A 21193-nucleotide genomic window follows, 5' to 3' on the forward strand; every position below is an offset into this window, starting at 1 on the left:
CTGCATTTGTCATGCAGAGCAGTCACTATATCCTGAGTAAAGGGGCCTAGGAGGCTATTGTTTGGCAATACCAAACTGATTTGTCTGGTATCATCCTTCCAACTGACCATGTCTGAGTAAGCGATGCTACATGAATCATCAGTCAATCAAACTCTGGAATGTTAATGTACACTGCTTTGCCATTTGTCCAGCCTGTTTTGACATTGCATCGCTAACTCTACTTCTTGTTTGAAATGTTGTAGTCAGTAACACTACTACGGACTTAGGCAATAAGCGGAAAAATGAATTAGGTCCAGTAAACTTACTGTCTAGTCGTTTTAGTCAGTAGCGCTACTGACTAGGCAGTACCTTGACTAGGCAGTAATGCTACTGGCCGGAGTTTCCGTATTATATATTATATATGCTTCTCACCATTTGGTTGTAGTCACTTTTAGCTTGATAACAATGTAACAATGTACATGAAACATCGCTTTAATGCAATAAACAAGGAGTTGTCATCCATAAAGTTGTATGTTTTCATTTTCATGCTTATCTAAAGTTACTATTTGTCTAAAGAAAACTACCTGGTTACTCATCGCGTTGTACATCCACACTGACTGAGTCTGAGTCTGATCCCCTGACTGTTGCTGGCAGTACAGGTGTAGTCCCCTCCCTGACTCCTGCTGATGTTCCTTCTGTCAAAGTACAGCCCCAGTACTGACAGTAGAACCACCATGGAATCCATGTGTAGCTTGTTGTTGGAGGGTTGCCAGGTGTGGTGTAGGTGCTACAGTCTATCCTGAGGTTAGAGAACTCTGTGACAGTCTGTGTTGGTGGTAGTCCAGATATAGAAGGAGGGTCTGAAATGAAGAGTGAATGAATATTGTTTTATTATTCACTTTGTAGGTAGACAGAAAGTTAGCTAATGATAGCCAGGTGAAAGAAAATAAGTTAAAGTCAGTATAAGTGGGTCTTATTCATTCCAACCTACCAGATACAAAAATAACCCTTCATAATCATATGTACTGCCTATATTCAATACACACTTTTCATAATATCTTAACAGGAATATTTTAGTTAAATGTTGGGTTATTTTTGGATTCAGAGAATTTACTCTATTTTATAATAGTGTATGGTAAAAGAGTAAGAGCAAGGTTTGGTATAGTAAAGTATCTAAAATCAACAAATAAGTAATATTAATCTCTGTAAACTGTTGAAAATTACCTGTCTACACTGCCATGTGAAGAGTAGGAAAACTGTCAATAATGGTAATAGGCAATAGATAGGTAATGTGTTATTGAAACTGTATGCCAGTAGTATAAGGTAAATTTCACATTTTTAAATATATTCATGATTTAATTGAGAACAATCCATACCACTGTATCTTCTAAAATACTTGGATGGACATACAAGGTATATATACATGGCCATATTACGAAGCCAACAAAAATTCTCATTTTCTGGTGTAAATACACTTTTCAAAAAAGCATAAAAATGGGAAATTCAAGAATGATACTTTTACAATTTTGTACACATATGTAAACTCAAACATTTTTTAGGGTTGCACATTGTTCCTGGAATGTTTCAGAAGATCATGCTTGACCAAGCGCAACCAAAATGATTTTGAATGTTTTTCAATCAGGATTGTCATGATGTGCGTGGATGTCATGCAGCACGAATATCAGGCACAATGATTGTTTCTCACGATGCAAAGCATGAGTACAGCATGTGTCTATAAAAGACCCAAATGAATGTCACAATTTCATCCACGATCTGTGCAAGTACTGTACACAAAAATGGGACGTCTCAATGCTGCCGATTGGCAATTGGACGATTGCAAGCTGGCGAATCAAAAGAGTGAGGTGGCAAGGATCTTCAGCGTTTATCCCAGCATAATAACTTCGATTGTGTGATCGATTTCGATCAAACAAATTCGACCATCCAAGATCAGGAAGACCTAGAGTCACCACACCTGCCCAAGATCAGTACATTCGGGTAACCAACCTACGTGACCGCCATCGTACACTTCCGGGACACAGTAAAGAACAGTTTGGAGCTCGAAGGGTGTCCGATCAGACAATCAGGAACCGTGTCCGAAGTAGGAATATGTGCCAAACGTCCAAAAGTAGCCCCTCCTTGACACGACTACATTGGCGTCGGCGGAAAGTGAGATGGTATAACACGGTGCTGCCATGGAACCTGGCAAAGCTGGAGGCACATATGGTTTTAGCGATGAATATCGTTATCTCCTCAGGTGGCGTGATGGTAGAGACCGTGTCTACAGGCGACGTCATGAACGTTTTGCTCCTAACTGCATCAGACAGGTGGACAGATTCGGTGGAGAGAAGTGTTATGGTGTGGGGAGCGATCTCATACACCCATAGATCGGAACTTGTGCTTGTCCAAGGCAATCTGACAGCCAATCAATACATCGACCAGATTCTCCGTCCGAATGTCCTTCACTTTGTTGACCGTCAGCGGCAGCTCTTCCAACAGGACAGCGCCAGGCCCCACACAGCCGTGCCACCATGGACGACCTGGCCAATAACAACATCAATACCCTCCCTGGCCCTCCAGATCCCCCTGATCTAAACCCAGTCAAACACCTTTGGGGATCAGATCGATAGGCGGAGTACGTCTATCAATCAATACCCTCCCCTGGCCCTCCAGATCCCTGATCTAAACTCAGTCGAACACCTTTGGGAATAGATCGATAGGCGAGTATGCGTCGACATCATTATTCCACCACAGAATCTTCAACAGTTGTTCCACATGCTGCAGGAGGAATGGAGAAGGATTCCACAACAAAACATCCAACGACTGATTCGATCTGTATCCAGGAGGTGTCGGGCAGTGGTAGCAGCTGGAGGTGGTCATTCGAGGTGCTGACTTCAACACCACCTGGTGGACAGCAGTAATGACTGTGATGACTGTTATTCTAATGAAACATGGACAAGATATCAATGCATTGCTCCACAAAATTTCATTCATGTATCTTTGTTTTCCTCAGCTGATCTACACGTCCTTGAATAACACCAAACTTTCATTGATATTTGGGTTTTGCGTTTCTTTTGAAGAGTGTATGTAAGAGGCGCTTTAGTTACAAGGAATGCATTTGTACATGTCATCTGTCACATTCATATCATATTTGAAAGAAACATTTATACATGGGCCAAGTCAGAACTTTTCAGTGTTCACAAACAAAGAGTGCATCACCCTTGTCAACCTGAGTTTGAGGCAGAATTTACCATTGGTAATCTTGGAGAAATTAATAGGATAAATGTTCTTGGAGTAACCTGAGATACTCATGTAGCTGTGGCATTATTTCAAATTTATCCATGCTTGCAGACCTGTCAGGCTTGGGGTGAGTCCAGAACAAAGATAATTTACAACTGAGAAAGCTGAATGCAGAATTTTTGTCATGGCCACCCAGCTTCATGTGCCAACTTTTTGGAAGATCAGCCACTGAAGCCATGAAGCTCGTTGTAAAAGAAGCAGACTGTTTTATCTATCAAAAATAAAGATTATAAGGAAATGTACACAACCTTTGAGCAGCTTAGGCAACACTAGACAAACATACCAAATTATACCAAAACTTGAAGCCAAACCTTTTTGCACTGTCAGTGTCGATAACAGTTTGTCCTCCATCACCAAAAATAATTGACAGTGATATAAGACTTAGGAATTATCTCTCCTGTATCCAACCAAGTATTCTACCATGAGTCAAGAAAATACTAGATTCTGATTGGTTGTTCAGAAAAATCAGACGGCATCAATTGTGGATTGACGCCATCTGATTGTAAGGCAGCTTCACGGCGCATTAACAAATCTGATTGTGAGAACTACTTCCGTTTGACCACAATGATGGCGGATCATAACAACAACTCCATGGATTTTGACACTGACTTTCTAATATTCCACATAGGCAATTGGAAATTTTGGATTAAAATGCATTTGACTTCATTAAGCGCTTCACTCGCCGTCGTATAGAACTACTGCCGCGCGACTACTTCAGCTTGACCACCAACATGACTGATATCAACACAACAGATGTGATGGAAATGCTGATAAAACATTTATTTAAACTCGAAAATACAATTATATGATTTACCCCCCACAATTATGAGGGAACCTCACTATCATATTACCTTCTATTATAAAAATATTCAAACTCAAATTACAATACACGGCCCCAAACATAAACAAAACAATATCTAACATATAAATCAGAAGCCTTGTAAAAATACATCCCTATCTATACAAAATATGCAGCAAAATGATTAGTAAACATTTACCTACCTGGTAAATGGGTATATTTAATTTTAGAATGGGAAATTTGCAAGATAGATCTAACGGTCTGGCAGCTTAAACACCACATTTATGCCACTCCATAGTCATACTCCATCAAATCCCGTGTGCATCGCTCACAAAATAATTCCTGTTCTCTGCCAGCTTCCCCGCAAGGTTGTCCACTTCGTTATGTTCATCTACTTTGAAACACGCTTGGACACAGTCCAGTCCCAAACGATGAAAACAAAGTTCCAAGGAATCACAAGTTAGTCACATGTACACTAAGCAGCAGCACTGTCACCCTTTTGTCGCATGCCGGGTGGAGGCAGCACGGAAATCATGATCGGCCGGGTCATAAAATCAACAGTCTTTGATGAGTTACAGGTCGTAGGTTGATCAGGAAAGGATCTATTCTTCGATTCTGCAGGGTTCAGATTCGACAGTCAGTCAAGTATTGCCCACTGTCACTTCAAATTTCAACCTTTTAAGCTAAATGTAAACACTGGCTCCGTCCGCCATTTCAAACTGTTAGCGTAACTGTCTGCTTCAAGAAAATAAGTAGCTCAGACGATTCCATTATAGTGTGGCCAGGGGGTACAGTTTCACGGCACCACAAAACAATAGGCTGGTTTTGAGTAATGGTGGAGTTGGGATGAAAAACCCCAAGGTCCTCGGTATTACATAATTGCATTGAATAAACAGTAGTTTGATTTCTTTGGACAGAATATTGTTATGTTGTAATGTTAAAAAAATACGAACGGCACCTACCGCTCCCTTCACAGACGAAGTTCAATTACCTCGTCCCGGTACCCATGCGGATTACACAGTGTCTTCCTCGCAGAGCCGGCAGGAAGTTCGATTTTAAAATGGTTCATAGAATGGAGATAATTCTAGATGCGTTTGAAAATCAGAGACATGCTTTATTGAATTGATGGCTTAATTAAAGTTCAGTTGAAACCTCACGCTCTGGCGTTAGGGTTCCAATTGGAAATTTAGTCGCCATCAATTCAGTAAAGCATGTCTCTGATTTTCAAACACACTAGGTTTATCTCTAAATAATCTCTTGATCTCAAAACCACTGGGTTGTGCTAGCTATTTCCTCCTCCACTTCGTAAGCGTATTATTGACTATCCGTAAAAAAAAAAAATGAAAGAAATTAAGGGGAGAAAATTTTCTTGGTGGTATCGCAGTGAAGAAGCATCACTTACGCTTACATTGAGGTACAAAACACACAACTGACTCCAAACATACACGTAAATCATGTGCACCGCCCATTGTGTAAAGTTGAAAATCAAAGTTTTCATGTCCATAGCTGTATGTGTTTGGGTGCTCTTTTCCAGCACTGTTTTTCTTTACTAGCGCTTTGTCACACAGTTCTCCTGTCCACTAATCTTCTGTGATATATAGAGGGGAGGAATAGTGAAAAACTCTGGGTGGGTGTCAAGTGCACAACCCAGAGGTAAGTTTTCTATTCTATAATAACAAACAGTAATTGTGATTGTTCATAATAACTGGCTCAACATTCCATCTGGGTTGTGCTAGCCAGAATCCCACATAAGGTTGGTGGGTTACAGAAGAGAGCTCCCTGAGCCAAAACACCCATTTACTATAATTTTTTCCAAAATTTGGGTAATTATCTAGTCCTTATCTGGTCCTAGTATTACATTGACCAAAACAATTGAGAGAATTCCTTACTTTTCTGTTATATTTTAGATATATCATTACTGCTTATCCTCACAGGATTTAAACGTTCTGTGAGAGAACGCCGTCCTGAAATAACAGATGACCACATGCAAAATACTTCTTAATTCCACCACCTGGGAAGGATGGCAATTGTGAGGGTATCACATACATTCAATGATCTTGTGAGGTAAGACGTCACTTCCGATCATATGACGGTACTTACTGTCACTTATGGGCACCTTATACTACTGATGACGCCACTTCCGGTTCTCTAATTGATGCCCTCTATGACATCATTAGATCCAAGTGACGTAATACTCCACTTTCGGTTACGTAATCGGTGAACATACAATTGTCATGGGCAAACCTGACCCATAGTAACTAGCTATCTTGACCCAGTTAGTAGTAAGACGCACTCCATCGAGACAATTAACTCTGAATCAGTCCTCACCTTCCGCTGATGGCTGACTCCTGTATGTCCATGTCATCATCAGAATATCCATTCGTTGAACCCTCAATTAAGTAGCATTCATAATGGGGTTTTGCAGCGAAATTCCTCTGACAGGTTTATTTCTGGTTAATTAAGTTCCCTGACCGGGTTAAAAATTGTTGTTGTTGAACAGAATTCTTTTTCTTTTATGTGTGTTGATTTTACTTTTAATTAATACAACTATGCCCATAAGCATAAGTCGTGGAGGCCATCAATGATGATCATTCTGAGTAGTCAATTACGCCGTCGTTGAGATAATCTTTTTTCTTGTCATAAATACATTGGTTTCGGACCACATCTGCTCCATGGGCTTTGCACAAACCATAAAGGCATTTCACTCCAATATCACATACTGAACATGTGTTGTTTACGAATCCCTTTCTCATTGTGTTAAAGTTTGCACATAAAAAAATGAAACAGTTTTTTTCATTTATCTCAAAACTTTATAAAAGTCAGATGCAAGGTTTTTGACAGGACTGCGCGACATTATGATGCTTACATAAAAGAAGTCGCCAGTTTTTGAAGCTGTCAGAGGATTAACAACCTGTAATTAGCACGGTGACACTGAGTTAATTTTGAGTTGCTTTTGATGTGTGTCAATTTGTGTGTCACTATAATTACGCTTGATAAACTAGGCTAGACATCGTCCATTATTTTGGTAGTGACTTTAATCTGGAAGTTTGTTGGGTTACGATGGATGCAGGAATCATCCGTGCTTTCAAAGCACATAACCGCGCACGCTTCGTTGTGAGACACTTCTTTGTATGTCTTTTTTACATGTTGTCCTTGGTTCAGATATGCGAAAATTTGTTTATCCGGACAATTTCAAGAAAAAACACAAGTGTCCGGATAAACAGGGCACGACTGTACATCAATCGATTTTACATCTAATGCAACAAAATCGAGCTTAACCCAAACAAAGCGATAGGAATGTTAGGTTAAAAAGAACAAGAATTTCAAATACCGTGGTTTGATATATCGTTTATAGTGGTGATACATTCAATTTGCTAAACATTTTGCTTGAACCTTGCTTGAATCTGCTTGAATCTTGCTTGGATCTGCTAGAATTTTGCTAAGCTAGCACACTGTATAAGCCATGGGTTGGTCCGTTTTCAATAAGAGTTTGGCGTGTTTGTTCAGCTGTCAATTCTTTCACACATGCTCACTTGGTTTTGTGGAAATCAGCGTTTTCGAAGACATTCTTCCGAACGAATCCCTTAATAAAGGCTGACCATTGATTCTGTTCTATCAAAGCTGTGTTTCATGTAATGACCGAGAAGGCTAAATACGATAACATGTGTATTTTTAACGATCTCTTTATTCCCGCTGCAATCATCTAGGATAAACAGCGTCGATTCTCCTTTTAAACTTGTCGCGTGACAGGCTTTTAACAAGTCCTGCAAAGCGCATTCCATGATCGATTTAATGCACTTCTGCGTCATTCATCACCCGGGAATCCGCGAATGGCGAATTCGTTCAACTGCTTCCGCAGCGAAATGATAACACGTCAGGGGACTCGAAGAAGCTCTCTGCAATCTTACTTATTACCCGCGATGATCGAATATCAATAGCAATAAAAACATCAAGAGCCTATTCATCAAAGGAAACTGGCACCACGATATCCGACGGTTATAATAGCGTTAAGTATGCTGAACAACGAAATTTTGAACCCATTGGAGCCAGTCTCAAACTAAAAGAGTCGGATGGAACACTGATATTAACTACTGGGGAAGATCCATAAGATGCAGTAAGCCCTTGACGAAAACACTTTCATTTCACGCCTAAATGAAATACAATCCCATACCACCGTAACTGAGTCGAAATTACGGGACATCGTGCCCTATCACGAGCTGTTCATTCATCTCGATCAGACAAGCGTCTATAAGCCGAATTTTGAGGACCGAAAAAGCAGTCTGAAGAAGGGGTCAGCTTATCTATAGGTTATGCTTTTCGTCTACCGTCTATAAGCCGAATTTTGAGGACCGAAAAAGCAGTCTGAAGAAGGGGTCAGCTTATCTATGGGTTATGCTTTAGAGTCAAACTTTCTTCCAGGGTAAAGAAAACAACATTGTATCACTTGGCAAGTGAACTAACAACATAAAAGCGACTTTGTCAGTAAAGGCGTCAAATTTGCAATTAAACATCACTAGACAAGATTATTTACCTTTTAAGTTGTAAGTTGTTTTGCTGGGCATTGTATTATTTGCAGGGATTATGATAACCATGTGTATTTGAGCTGGAAATAGCAATCAGCTGTGCACATGTTTCCGGCGATCAAGTTCAAACATGCACAATAATATAACAGGATGAATTCTGGTGGAAATTGTACACATTGATTGGGGTAAAAGGAGCAAGCAATTTAAAGAAAATATAACATTCATTTTCTGTCAACTACACTTCATTTCGATCGCGTGAGTAGGCGCCAATATGATTGTGAATTCTTGAATAATGTGGACCAAAGTTATAATTATTGGTAACTGCCAGTTGTCTGTGGTCTGTGTATATACGAAACATACCATTTTGACACTGACTTGAAGGGTGAAGTTTGAGGGTCGGCTTATAGATGGTAATATACAGTATATTGGATATCTAAAGCGTTAAGCTGCACATCAAATAATGATGAATGCTTGGTCCCAGAATGCAACAATCGAGAAGAAAATGCCCTACCATAAGCGTTCTCTGATCTTGGGGACACTTTCGAGTGTTTGATTGAACCATGTGTTGAAGGCAACTTATGTCTTAGAATTAAGAAACAATGTTTACAGACTAGCAGAAGTGGCCTCCACCGGCGGTGGTGAAGGTAAAAATAAGGATTCTTCTCATTCTTTACTCCTGAAGTAATGAAGCGATACAAGTTCTGAGAATAGCAGGTCACACAGGCTCTATGTTAGCCCCACTAACAAACAAGCTGCATTAATATTTAGTATTGCTGATCACCAGTTGGATTTTTTAGTAAACCCTGATATAAGTATAAAATTACATTCTACACTACATTCTAATAGAACTTTATCTTGGAGATACTCCCTCAGAAGATGTATTACTTTTGAATGGGTTAACAATATACTGGGCAAATGAACATAAACATCAGCATTGTCGTATTTATATACGACTAGGAATAATCCCTTTGCTTGAACCTCATGGGGTTCTTGTTTATAATCTAGGTAAACAGGAGCCCATTTATCTCTCTCTATTTATTTATACGACAATCTAAACTTAATCAGCCTGAAATATATTGATTAAACATTGTCAGATTACCAATTGAAGGTTATTCCCTAACCTATATTATACTCAAAATGGGATTGTATCCAGCCATGGGACGGAGTTAAGCAAACCATGGAAACCATGGACAGTTTTCGTTTGCATCAAATCAAAGCGTGATCACAACATCTAAAAAGAATGGGATATCGCGGATCACATTGCATAAAAATACCACAGAGCCATCAATGCTATTGACGGCGTGGATACAGCTTATAACAGTCAGCATGGGGCTCGGTGTGGCTGGCGTCGAGGTGTCCCATGATGTCCCATTAGTCATACGTCCTTAAATAAACACATCTCATGGTTGATTGCTTTTTACATATGAACCCTTAGTACCTCTGCAGGTAAATGGAATGACCCATATGAAACGAAGCAAAAGAAATTAGCAAGAGTTTATTTATTCTTATAACAAATATAAATATAAAAGCATTTCGGTCTCATGTATAAAACATTTCTTCAATACATAGCCACTAGTCACATAGTCTTTGACATATCATCTCATTAGCAGTATAAATATACTGAACAGCAAAAGAAACGCAAAGTTTGAAAAAATGAAATTTCATGAAGGGAAGCGCCATGTTTATGGAACATTCATGGTAAAATAACCTAATGATCCCAGATGAGATGATGTAATGCAATTTGACATCCATCACGAACCATTTCCACAAACACACCAACAGTGCAGCAAAACCATAATTTTAGCATGTGCATCGATGGTTCTGGATGGAAAGCATGCATTTCACTCTGAGGTATCCTTTATAAAGATTTGTGTCAAAAACAGTTCAGTATTGGCTATGAGGTGTACCGCCACACAAAAGCGATGCCTAGACTAACGACTGAGCAGAGGGAATGGCCATTGGAAAGTTACACGGAGGTAGCTCTGCAACCCCTGTAGCTAGACAATTGGGCTGTCATCTTACCACCATTACATGACTTGCTCAACGTCATCAGCTAACCGGGGTTACCGCTGATCGTCACCGTACCGGACTGCAGCGAGTGACAACTCATACACAAGATCGGTTCATCCAGGTTAGTCATCTAAGGAACCAACTCAAGCAGCACCAGTAACAGCAGCCTTAGTTCTTGGGTCAAGGGGCAGTGTTCAGCGATCACGATTAGGCGTCGTCTTCAGGCTGCTGGAATCCACTGCGAGAGCCATATGTAGGGCCAATTTTGGCGTCAACAATGCCAGCGGCGTTTGCAGCCCCACACACAGCAAAGGGTGTCAATGGACTATCTGGCTCAGAACAACATTAACATTTTCCATGGCCATCTCTTTCCCGGATATGGCTCCCATTGAACATTCTGGGGCTGACATTGGACGGAGGAGATTGGGGCCACTCTCACTTGCACAATTGGAATAGAGATTGGTGTTTTGAGCGGAACCAATTCCCTTAGGCATTCTTTCAGACTCTAGTGAACTCAATGAGGCCACGTTGCACAGCCTGTGTGCAAGCTCAAGGTGGCTACTCTGGCTACTAAAGAGACTGTCACTTTTAGCGTTCAGGGGTATCTCCATTTGATGGACTGTGTTCAATTTGAACTTATTGCAATTCAATGTCAGCAGCAACTTTTAGCTGTTAAATTGACAGTGTTTTTCTATACAATAAATAATTAGACATGATTTTGGTTGTCTTCTATTCAAAAAATTTGACAAAAGACAGACTTGTGTTTCTTTTGCTGCTCAGTATATATGAAACCTTTCATCACATACAAACATTTCTTCCTTGTCACATACTCTCGACATCTCATTAAGGTCATCTGGAGATGTCCTCAGAGAATAGTTGAAGCTTTGCAAGAACATGTGAAGGTTCCACAAAGTCGAAACTACCGGGTAGAGACATTGACATTGATTCCAAGCCACTGTAATAGCCCGAAGCATTGTATCCAAATCTGGCACATGAGAGGGATCCCGAGCAGAGGTTCCATGATTCTGGTAAAGTACTGCAGCCCCAGTAGCAGAACCAGAACAATGTGAGGGAGAATGGCGGTCTGTAAAACCATACCGGCATCTAGAAGGAGAGTGAACAGGTGAAAGCAAGTGAACTGTAGAATGCTGCTGAGTCGGGGAGGCAGAAAAATGAGTCTCGAGATCTAGATCGAATAGATGAACCCGAGCAAACAATCCGATGAGATGACCGAAAAAGCGAACAGGTGAACCCAAACTATGAAGTGATCCAGTCCGGAGCAATCATGTGTACCAAATGAGTCAGGTGTGAACTAAAATGGGAAGGCGCACCAGATCGACCCGAGGGTGAAACTGTTGGGCAAGACGAATGATTCCGTCCTGTGAATCAATTCACCTAGATGCCATGGTTCAGGATTGAAGGTCGGAATGACCTGGGACTGTTTCCCATATGTGATTAATATTTACTTGTGATGTGTTGATTGTATCAGATGCATGTCTTAATCATGCATTTGATTTTATTAATAGCTGATTGGAAAAATAGTAGATGCATATGAGTTTTCAAGTGTTTTAATACTTAACACATTGTATGTGATTCACATAATTTACAACCAGAGGTATGTGAGTTACTTTTGACTATGATGCATGATTAATTATAGGTTGACTGTTGTATTGATATTGTAATGTTCCAAGTATGGAATACACACTGGCAAGTTATGCACAACTCTTCTTAGTCTGATTGCAACTGTATATAGAGCTGCTTGGCCGCAATCAGACTCTGCGCTTTAATAAAGCCATGTCAGCTTGCATGGGATTTTGTGTGGCTTTCTGGTACCTCGAAGTATATCACTGCTTGAATGGTGCTGCTTTTGCTTATTGCTAAATACAAACTAAGTTCACTGCTTTCAGCTACCATTTTATAAAGATTATTAGGCGCACTATTCTGTGGTATACTGTGGCTAGTCACTGGTCGTTGACCATAGAGTGCATACCTCCATTAGTTAGGCTTTGTTGTGTTTTGCTGTTGTTATTGTAGTTATTATCACGGGGTACTAAAATTGTACTCCTTGGATCGTTTGTAATACCCTAGCTGCTATCGATTATCGGTACTTGTGAACCTAGGGCATTTATCATGGCCCCGTCAGACCCGCAATATGTGGTGACTACCATTGGCGAAGATTTTTTATAATTGGTCCCCTCGGGTTAGCATCCCCTACAAACTGTGGATCAGATTATGTCACCTCTCGTTATTTTTGAGATGTCTTGGTACTTATGTTTATAACATGGGGACACAAAATAATGTTTCATCTGAAAGTTCAATAAGTAAATTAAAGAGAGGCAACTTCTCTTTAAGACCACCAATTCTGTTCTCGCCCAGCCCACCTGATTTGTCAGTTAGAATAAAAAAGAGCTTTGATGGTAGCTGCATGACTGTCATGCCTGGACTAAAGAAACCCATCACACTTGGGGCATATAGATAAGGCTATGGAGATCGGTGGCGGTGCTCTCTAATGTATGGCCTATATTTTGACCTTCCACTCCTCGTGGCTCTAAAACGTTAAAGCGCTATTGAAACAAGGATTTGACTATCTTGTTTCACTTACAAGAGCTACATACTGACATGGGCGCGAAATTACAAGGTTATATGGAAATATATTGGCGACTGCTACCCATCCCAAAGGATGGTACTTTGGCAAGCTATCTCTGGTCCACAATCGGACTAAGTGGCTAAAAGTTTCTGTGAAGCTTAAGTGTCACCTACTTTACTGTGGGAACCGATATTCAGGTAAAGAGGCATTGAGATATTGTGCTCTCTGTACACAAGAAATATTTCCGATCCACAATGATTGTAGGAACTTTTCCCCAGTAACTTTATGTAAATCGTGCCACGTGAGTTCAACATGTAGGATGTGCAGCCACACTGTTGAAAATAACAGGGGGCAATTTCCGTCTGGTAACACTGGAAGATCAGGCACCGGGGAGACCAGAGACCATATATTATATGGTCTCTGGGGGACATGTACATACAATTTGATATACCCATTATTGAAGGTTTGGAGGCCTTCCTGGCCGAGGGTCCATACACCCTCCGGGCTACCTAGCTATTTCAATATTGAACAGTGCCGAGGTGTCAAAAGTACCATATGAGGACCCGTTTATTGGAGTGCGGACTGACATTTAGCCAGAATCAGAATCCAGTGTTGTTCCCACCCAGGGATATTTTGGACCGATTTGATGTGAGGACACTGATAAATTATTATCGTCCCAAGCGGGTGGAACCAGTTCCCGAGATGTCGTTTGTTCATCTCTTTCTAGACACTCGTCACCATTGCCTGACCTTCCGAAGGCCTCATCTTCTATGTTAAGAGACTGATGGCACCTTATTCCGGTTGGTCAGTTGGCTCTGAAAATAAGGTTATTTTGCCCTCCACAGAGCCAAGCTTTCTGGGACCATTTTAACTGGAACCAGGGAGAGGCAACTTGGCTTTGGGTTCACAAGAAGCATAGGGAGAAATGAGTAGTTTATTGATCTTGTAAACTCATTGTGATTTGCATGAAAAGAAAAGAAAAATGTTCATGATTCCAAAAGTTTACCTCTCAATTTGATTTATGATATCTATACTAATCATATCTGCATCTATTACTTCCAATAAGCATTTGTTAAAAGGGTATTCTGTTACACTTCTCAGATAAATTACAACGTAAAGACAGATCCTATCTGAGATATTTACCTGTATTTGAATTTTGTGTTTTCTGGTCCTCAGATACATAGTTACTCAATTATCTCTTTGATATTGTATTTTTTTTTGTATGATTGATGTAAAATTGTTCTGGACAACTTACTTGTGTGTAGGTCTGAGCTTAAGTCATTCGTCAGTCATGGGACATGCTCTACAACAGAGAGTGGTGGGGTAGCCTAGTGGTTAAAGCGTTATTTCGTCAGCGAAGACCGAGTTGAATCCCCACATGGGCACAATGTGTTAAGCTTATTTCTGGTGTCCCCGCTTGATATTATTGCTGGAATATTGCTAAAAGCGTAAAACTAAAAACTCAGTCAGACTCAGTGCTCTACAACAGGAGGGGCATGTATAACCAGGATATTTAGAATAGAAAACTTAATCATGGCGGGGCACTGGCGAGCTGAAAAATATTTCTGTGAAATTGTATCTCATAGATAAGACGACCCCTTCTACAGACATATATTTTGGGTCCTCAAAATTCGCTTTATAGGCAGGTCATATATCTGGTACTAAGAATCAGAAAAGGGACACAGGTAATGATTCGATTAAGCATCTTCTGGCCTCTGCCAGTCGGTTCGGTTTGAATGCTTCACGAATGATTTAAGCTCACTATTAAAGTACATTTATGATGGAAGACATTGATGGTACCAATCAAGTCTTGGAAGAGAGAAATGATTGTAGTTAGTGGTGCAGCTGGAATATGAGTCATTTGAAAAGGGACTAATGAAAGTAACTTATTATTCAGATGGGTTATGAGTCATTTTTATATGGTGTAGGACAGTATTTCAGGGGAGGAGCCCAAATTGTTATGAAGACTATTTTGTTAGTTGACTGGGAGAGAGAGGAGATTCTGGGCCCCACCGTTGACTTGAGAGGTTAAGCTCTGTATATTGAGAGAATGGCTCCAGATGAACTAGTAACTTTAGGAGTTGTACAAGAATCCAACAAGTTCTTCCATGAAGTTTGTGAATCTGTGTTGTGTGTAGACCAGGAATGCTAGGCAATATCTGAGGACCTTTGTGTGAGAATTCATTCCAAAATAAATGGACTTGAACACCATACCAGACTTATCTTTGACTATCCATGTTAGCTACTTCATCCCCAGAACCAGACTGGATAGACAGATTGTCTAGGGAGGAAAGGGTAGAACACCCTTCGACACCCTCAGGTAACATATAACTAACAACAACAATTATGCACTTAAAATAATGTTTGCAAGTGCACATGTGATAAATTAGCACATTTTTGTCCCAAATCGTTCATTTTTCTCTCTCTCATATTAGCAGCTCACAGTGACACTGTTTGTTATATTATGACAACTTTTGCTTTTATACTATGATGCATACATATTCTTATGTTGGTATATTTAAACTCTATCACACAGAAAAAGAATTATCAAAGATCCAATAAGCCTGAAGAAACTAATTAACATTTCAATATTCCTTCCCCTAACAACAGCAAATGTGAGGTGAGCGGTGAGCCCAAGAACACTGAGTTATGGAATCTGTCTTAAGCGCAACTTATGCTATATGTAGACATTATGCAGTGTATTTACTGCAAGTCTGCTGATAACATTGCACAACTAAATCTTGATTACATGACTGATGGGTTGTGGTTTCAAGATCTAAATGATGGAGCCTAAGATAAAACGACCTACAGCACAGCTAGTACTGGCAAATTGAGTGAATGTTTATTACATGGTTACTCACAAAATCCGGAAAAATTGGAAAAATTTACACCAACATCGTTGGAACACATTCTGTAGTGCTGCAAAACATTGAAAAGACTCTGTTTACATCAAGTTGAAGGTGTATATTGATGGTGAAATTGAGTTACCCAAGGTTGTGACTGAGTTATGCTACATACACCTTAGGCAAGAGTATTGAACTCTCTGAACAAAAACAACAGAAGACACAGAAACAAAGTGAAACATCAAAGGTGTAGCTTGGTTTTGTGCCTGATGTGACAATAACACCATTGACCACGATCCAGTGTTTCTCAATCAGATATACTGAAGTGAATCATGTGCCAGAAGGACAAATGTCTGCATGGAGACAGGCACAAATTAGAAGCTGCCAGCTCAAAGACTTTGTACTCAGCTGTTGAAACATTCACGACGAAGCTGCAACAATTAGAAATGATCAGAGGGTACTCATGCAGCTGTCAGGAGGTGCAGAGGAGGAACCGATAGTATTGCTGGTGATGTACTTGTGCATAGATCATGTAAGTAGTTCATTATACTCACAGTAAAAGTCTTACCTTTGTCCAAGAAAACACATCCACAGACAATGCCTATGATGAGGCATTCAAGCGTCTTTCACATGAAATTCAAAGGGAATCATTGATGGATGTGAAGTTTGGAAGATGTCTGATGTTAGAGATAGATTTATTGAAATTCTTCAAGATGTGGGCATCAATCAGCCAAATTACAGGTCGGAAAACCTGAAGAAACATATCATAAGACATTTGGAAGGTGATTTCTTTCTGGCATCCAAAGTTTCAAAGTGAATCTGAGATGATGTTTTCTCTGATATCGTCCCTAAAGGCATGTATATTGAAGCAGGGGCCTCAAATGTCAGAGATTTGCAGGGCGAGATATAGAAGATGATGATGTTGGACTACATCTTGATGAGAAAGCTGAACAAGTGCATCAGGTATGCTTAGTATCACACATGGTTCACCATGAGGTACAAACAGTGAGAGACATGCCTTGGCCACCATCACCTCAGGACATTTCAGAGGAGTCACTAAGCAGTGTGGTTCCTGTGATTCTATTCAATCTTTTGGCATGGATTATTGTTGGAATTGTAGATGATAAAAACAGAAACAACAGGTTATACTAAACTAAATGAGAATGCGCTTGCTCACTGAGTAGGAAAGCGTGTTATGCAAAACAAATGAAGAGATAGAGACATGTGACAGCTGTGATTGGATGAAATAGTGTAAGATGTTTATGTTTTTAAAAGCATATCAACCAGCAATTAAAACTGACCACAATTTTAAGTATTCAGTGTTGTCATTTTCATCACCATGACTTATGCTTATTGAGTGTACAGATATTTTTCCAGTAGGTGACATTTGGTGCGGAACTGGGGTTGATGTGTTCCACTTCCTGTCCTCGCATAAAACGGCGGACAAGTTGGCCTGATATTGTGTTTTATTGTAGTTTAAAGGCCAGAGTGTACCCATGTGTACATGGAATGTCTGTTGATAGCTTGTCTATTTTTAAAAAATTATAAGGTTACTATAGAAGTCTATGGGAAAACATTTGGTGGTGTGTAACCTGTAGGGTTTGAGCACTTTTCAGTAATTCATACTTTACATGATTTCCTGTGTTTATTTCACCATGGAAACATGTTAGCATTAATCAATAGAGGCAAATTTAAAGGTACTGGGAGTAAAGATAGGGCTGTTTTGAGTGGAATAGATTGTTTTGAGTGTCAGAATATGAGCGTTGCTTAGTTTTGTGGAATGAAACAGTGGGAAAAAGACCCTCCGCGGTGAGTCTTACCATCAAGTAGTGGTTCCCTGGCTTCTAAATTTGTTGAAACTGATGAATTTGACAACAAATTAGGTTAAAATCACCACTGCCACAACAATGTGAGTGTCTAAGTTAATCTCCTGAGGGGTCAATTTGAAGTCAAATGATAAGAATATCATGAAATATGTTCACTGCTGACAGCAGAACATGTCACAAACCCTTGTTTTAAATGCAAAACCAGTGTAGCATATGATCAATTCTTTCTGCCTGTCCCTTTTGAATATGCAACGACCTTATTTTTTTTTTTTTAAAATAATACCCCTTTTTCACCCATAGGACTTTCAAAATGAATTTCTGTTTTATTAACAACTGTCTCATTGCTGTTATAGATTTTATGATTTGACATTTAATGTAATCTCAACACTATTTTCAGCTTGTAGAATGCCTGTTGGTGAATGGGAGGTGTATCTTCACAAATATGAAAAAAGCCTTCACATCCAATGTGGTATTTACCGACAAGCCGGCCGAGAAGTCTGTTGTTGGCAGTGTCTAACCAAGCATACTCCCTTTGCTTGATATGCTTCACACCTTGTAGAAGTTGCAGTACTTGGACATGTAGGTACATATAGTACATTTAAAGTGTCCCAGTCAGTTAAGGCACCACAATGTCTCACTACCAAATTCCATCACTTCGGTCATCCTCATACATTAGAAATTTCTGACAGTGTCCCGTCAATGCCTCAGTGTGTAGTATTTCAGCTTCCCAGACATGAAATAAGGGCTGTGGCAACAATCCCAGAAGCTGCTTAGATGTAAATAATAACAACTGACCCTTGTGGAATGTAATATTATGGGTCTGAATTCACATTTTATTGACATGAGAGTGTTGATATCTTAAAATTATCTCCCCTGTTTACCCAAATACATTGTGTCTTTCTCTAACCCAGTAACCCATAAATTACTGCAGAGAAGCTCTGTTTTTAGCTGATATTGCCAAATACTGTTAATTGTAATTAAAATATTCAGTTTAGGGCAGGGTAACCAATAAATTTCCAAAGTTATGTGGATTTTTTCACTTTGTTCCCTCTAAACTGGCTTATACATGAGAATTGGCAAGTGTAACAGCCTCAAAACAATACACAGTCAATAGTTTTGAAGTTCTGGAGAGTATTTCAAAGTCTTAGCTTGATGAATCAATAGATTCAAGTGTAAGTTCTTATCATGCTGTGGTCTAAAAGTGATTTCATCTGTTGAAGGGGTCATTTGCCTTGATCGACTAACAGGCTGACGGGGTACTGTGGTCAGTGTTTCAGACTGCTAGGCATAATCCAACCCCTCACTTATTACATTCTGGCAAAGTTCATTATCCAGCCTTACATATGTCAGGATGTTAAAGCTGCTTAATGTTAAACCTGTCCAATTTCTGGCCTGAATTCCATGATTTTTTGTCGTTCAAAATATAGTTTGGATTGATATGATCAAGGCAGTCCCAGTCATGCATGGAATTAACCCATGGCCCCTTTTTGTGAAATAAGAGTAAACTCCCATGGTATATGTATGATTTAAAAACTTTCTCTATTAATGCAGAAGTGCATTTTGGATAGCTTTGGTGAAATAGACATGATATAACTCTTACAGCTCTGTCAGTGCAGCAAATCACTATATTCTTGTGCCATATAGATATGTTGGACAGGAAAAAGTATTGAAGCTTCATGCAGTTTTATATTTTTTCTGAGAAGTTACATGTATATACAGTACATAAGTCACAGATTTGCCTAGGGCAAATGTTTCTAAATTTTCCTACAGGTTATACTAAACTAAATGAGAATCGCTTGCTCACTGAGCCGAGAAGCATTATGTAAACAATTGAAGAGATAGAGACATGTGACAGCTGTGATTGGATGAAATAGTGTAAGATGTTTATATGTTTTTTAAAAGCATATATCAACCAGTGAGATTAAAACTGACGACAATTTTGTAAGTATTCAGTGCTGTCATTTTCATCACCATGACTTATGCTTATTGTGTGTACAGATATTTTCCAGTAGGTGACATTTGGTGCTTGGAACTGGGGTTGATGTGTTCCACTTCCTGTCCTCATAAAACGCAGGCGGACAAGTTGGCCTGATATTGTGTTTTTATTGTAGTTTAAAGGCCAGAGTGTACTTGCATGTGTACATGGAATGTCTGTTGATAGCTTGTCTATTTTAAAAAAATTATAAGGTTACTATAGAAGTCTATGGGGAAAACATTTGGTGGTGTGTAACCTTGACTATGGAACATCGGGTCTAAAGTTCCTGAGACAGCAGAGAGGCAAATTCTTGCAATTGCACAAGACATAGTGTATTGCAGCCGTAGAGTAGAATCACGTACTCCAAAGCATGTAACATTGGCTGCTTCAGTGCATCATCTCACAGTTGGTATGGAACTAGTGTCTACATTAGACCGCCTAGGACATTGTATTTCAAAATCAAAGCTCCTGGAAGTTGAAAAGAGCTCTAGCATAAATGCGCCTACAAAATCAAAGGGCTGCAGTGGTGCCGGCAAACATATCTCTTCAAATGTTCCAGTATGTTTAGTTTGGGATAACAATGACTTCCAGGAAGAGACTCCCTCTGGCAAGAACACAACTCATTGCACCACTGGAATGGTTATACAGCCTAGAGTATCAACTTCTGCTCTCCAACAAAGAGAGGCAGACACTGTTCCAACTCACGCAGAAGATCAGTGCAGCTAATTGTCGACCAGTTGATTGAAGAGTATACATATGGCAACAAAGCGTGTTGGACCTGAACGAATTCAGGGGGCAGTGGAACTGTTAGCTGGTATGGTTCATGTCATGGCTTACTGCTGACTTGACATGCGGCGCCAAGGAGGAACACACACCACACAAAATGACTGTATTACCCAAATTTACTAACGTCAGGAAATACTCGTTTCATCCGGGCGACCCATATGAACGCGTTTGAAAATCTACGTATCATCTGGCGTCAGATTTACACTACGTTTAAAAGGGTGTTAAAATAAACGAACATCTCGACTCTGCATTTACATGTATTTCACAGGTGTGTAAATCTGGCCATTGTTTCCATGTGTTTCCTAACATATTGTAACATATGTAAATGCTGTGATTGTAGGACATGCATTTCAATACCCTTTGAAATCTCGTATGACCAGGGTTAGGTTTGTCATATATTTTTTGTACATGCGTAAATGGTTGGAAATGAGTAAGTATAGTGTTACAAGATTAGCACTACTTTAACATGTATTTCAATGGTGCTGTAATGTAACTGTCACATAGGGTTCGTTAAGCGTCCGACCACGCCATAATGTACTGAGATAATTAGTAACACATGGTGAAGTGA

At 39.7% G+C, this 21193-nt stretch overlaps 1 long non-coding RNA gene across 1 annotated transcript; it reads right to left on the reverse strand.

Moving 5' to 3' along the window:
- Positions 1–725: 725 nt before the first annotated feature.
- LOC124271043 lies at positions 726–16632 on the reverse strand. The gene is made up of 3 exons (XR_006896928.1): positions 16623–16632; positions 10179–10183; positions 726–839 (listed from the first exon to the last, which is right to left on the reverse strand). It is a non-coding gene; the product is annotated as an uncharacterized LOC124271043 (long non-coding RNA).
- Between the last annotated feature and the right edge of the window lie 4561 nt (positions 16633–21193).

Source organism: Haliotis rubra, unplaced genomic scaffold (assembly GCF_003918875.1).
Source record: "Haliotis rubra isolate DU_JTF1 unplaced genomic scaffold, ASM391887v1 Scf157, whole genome shotgun sequence".
In the NCBI taxonomy this organism is placed as follows: Eukaryota; Metazoa; Mollusca; class Gastropoda; order Lepetellida; family Haliotidae; genus Haliotis; species Haliotis rubra.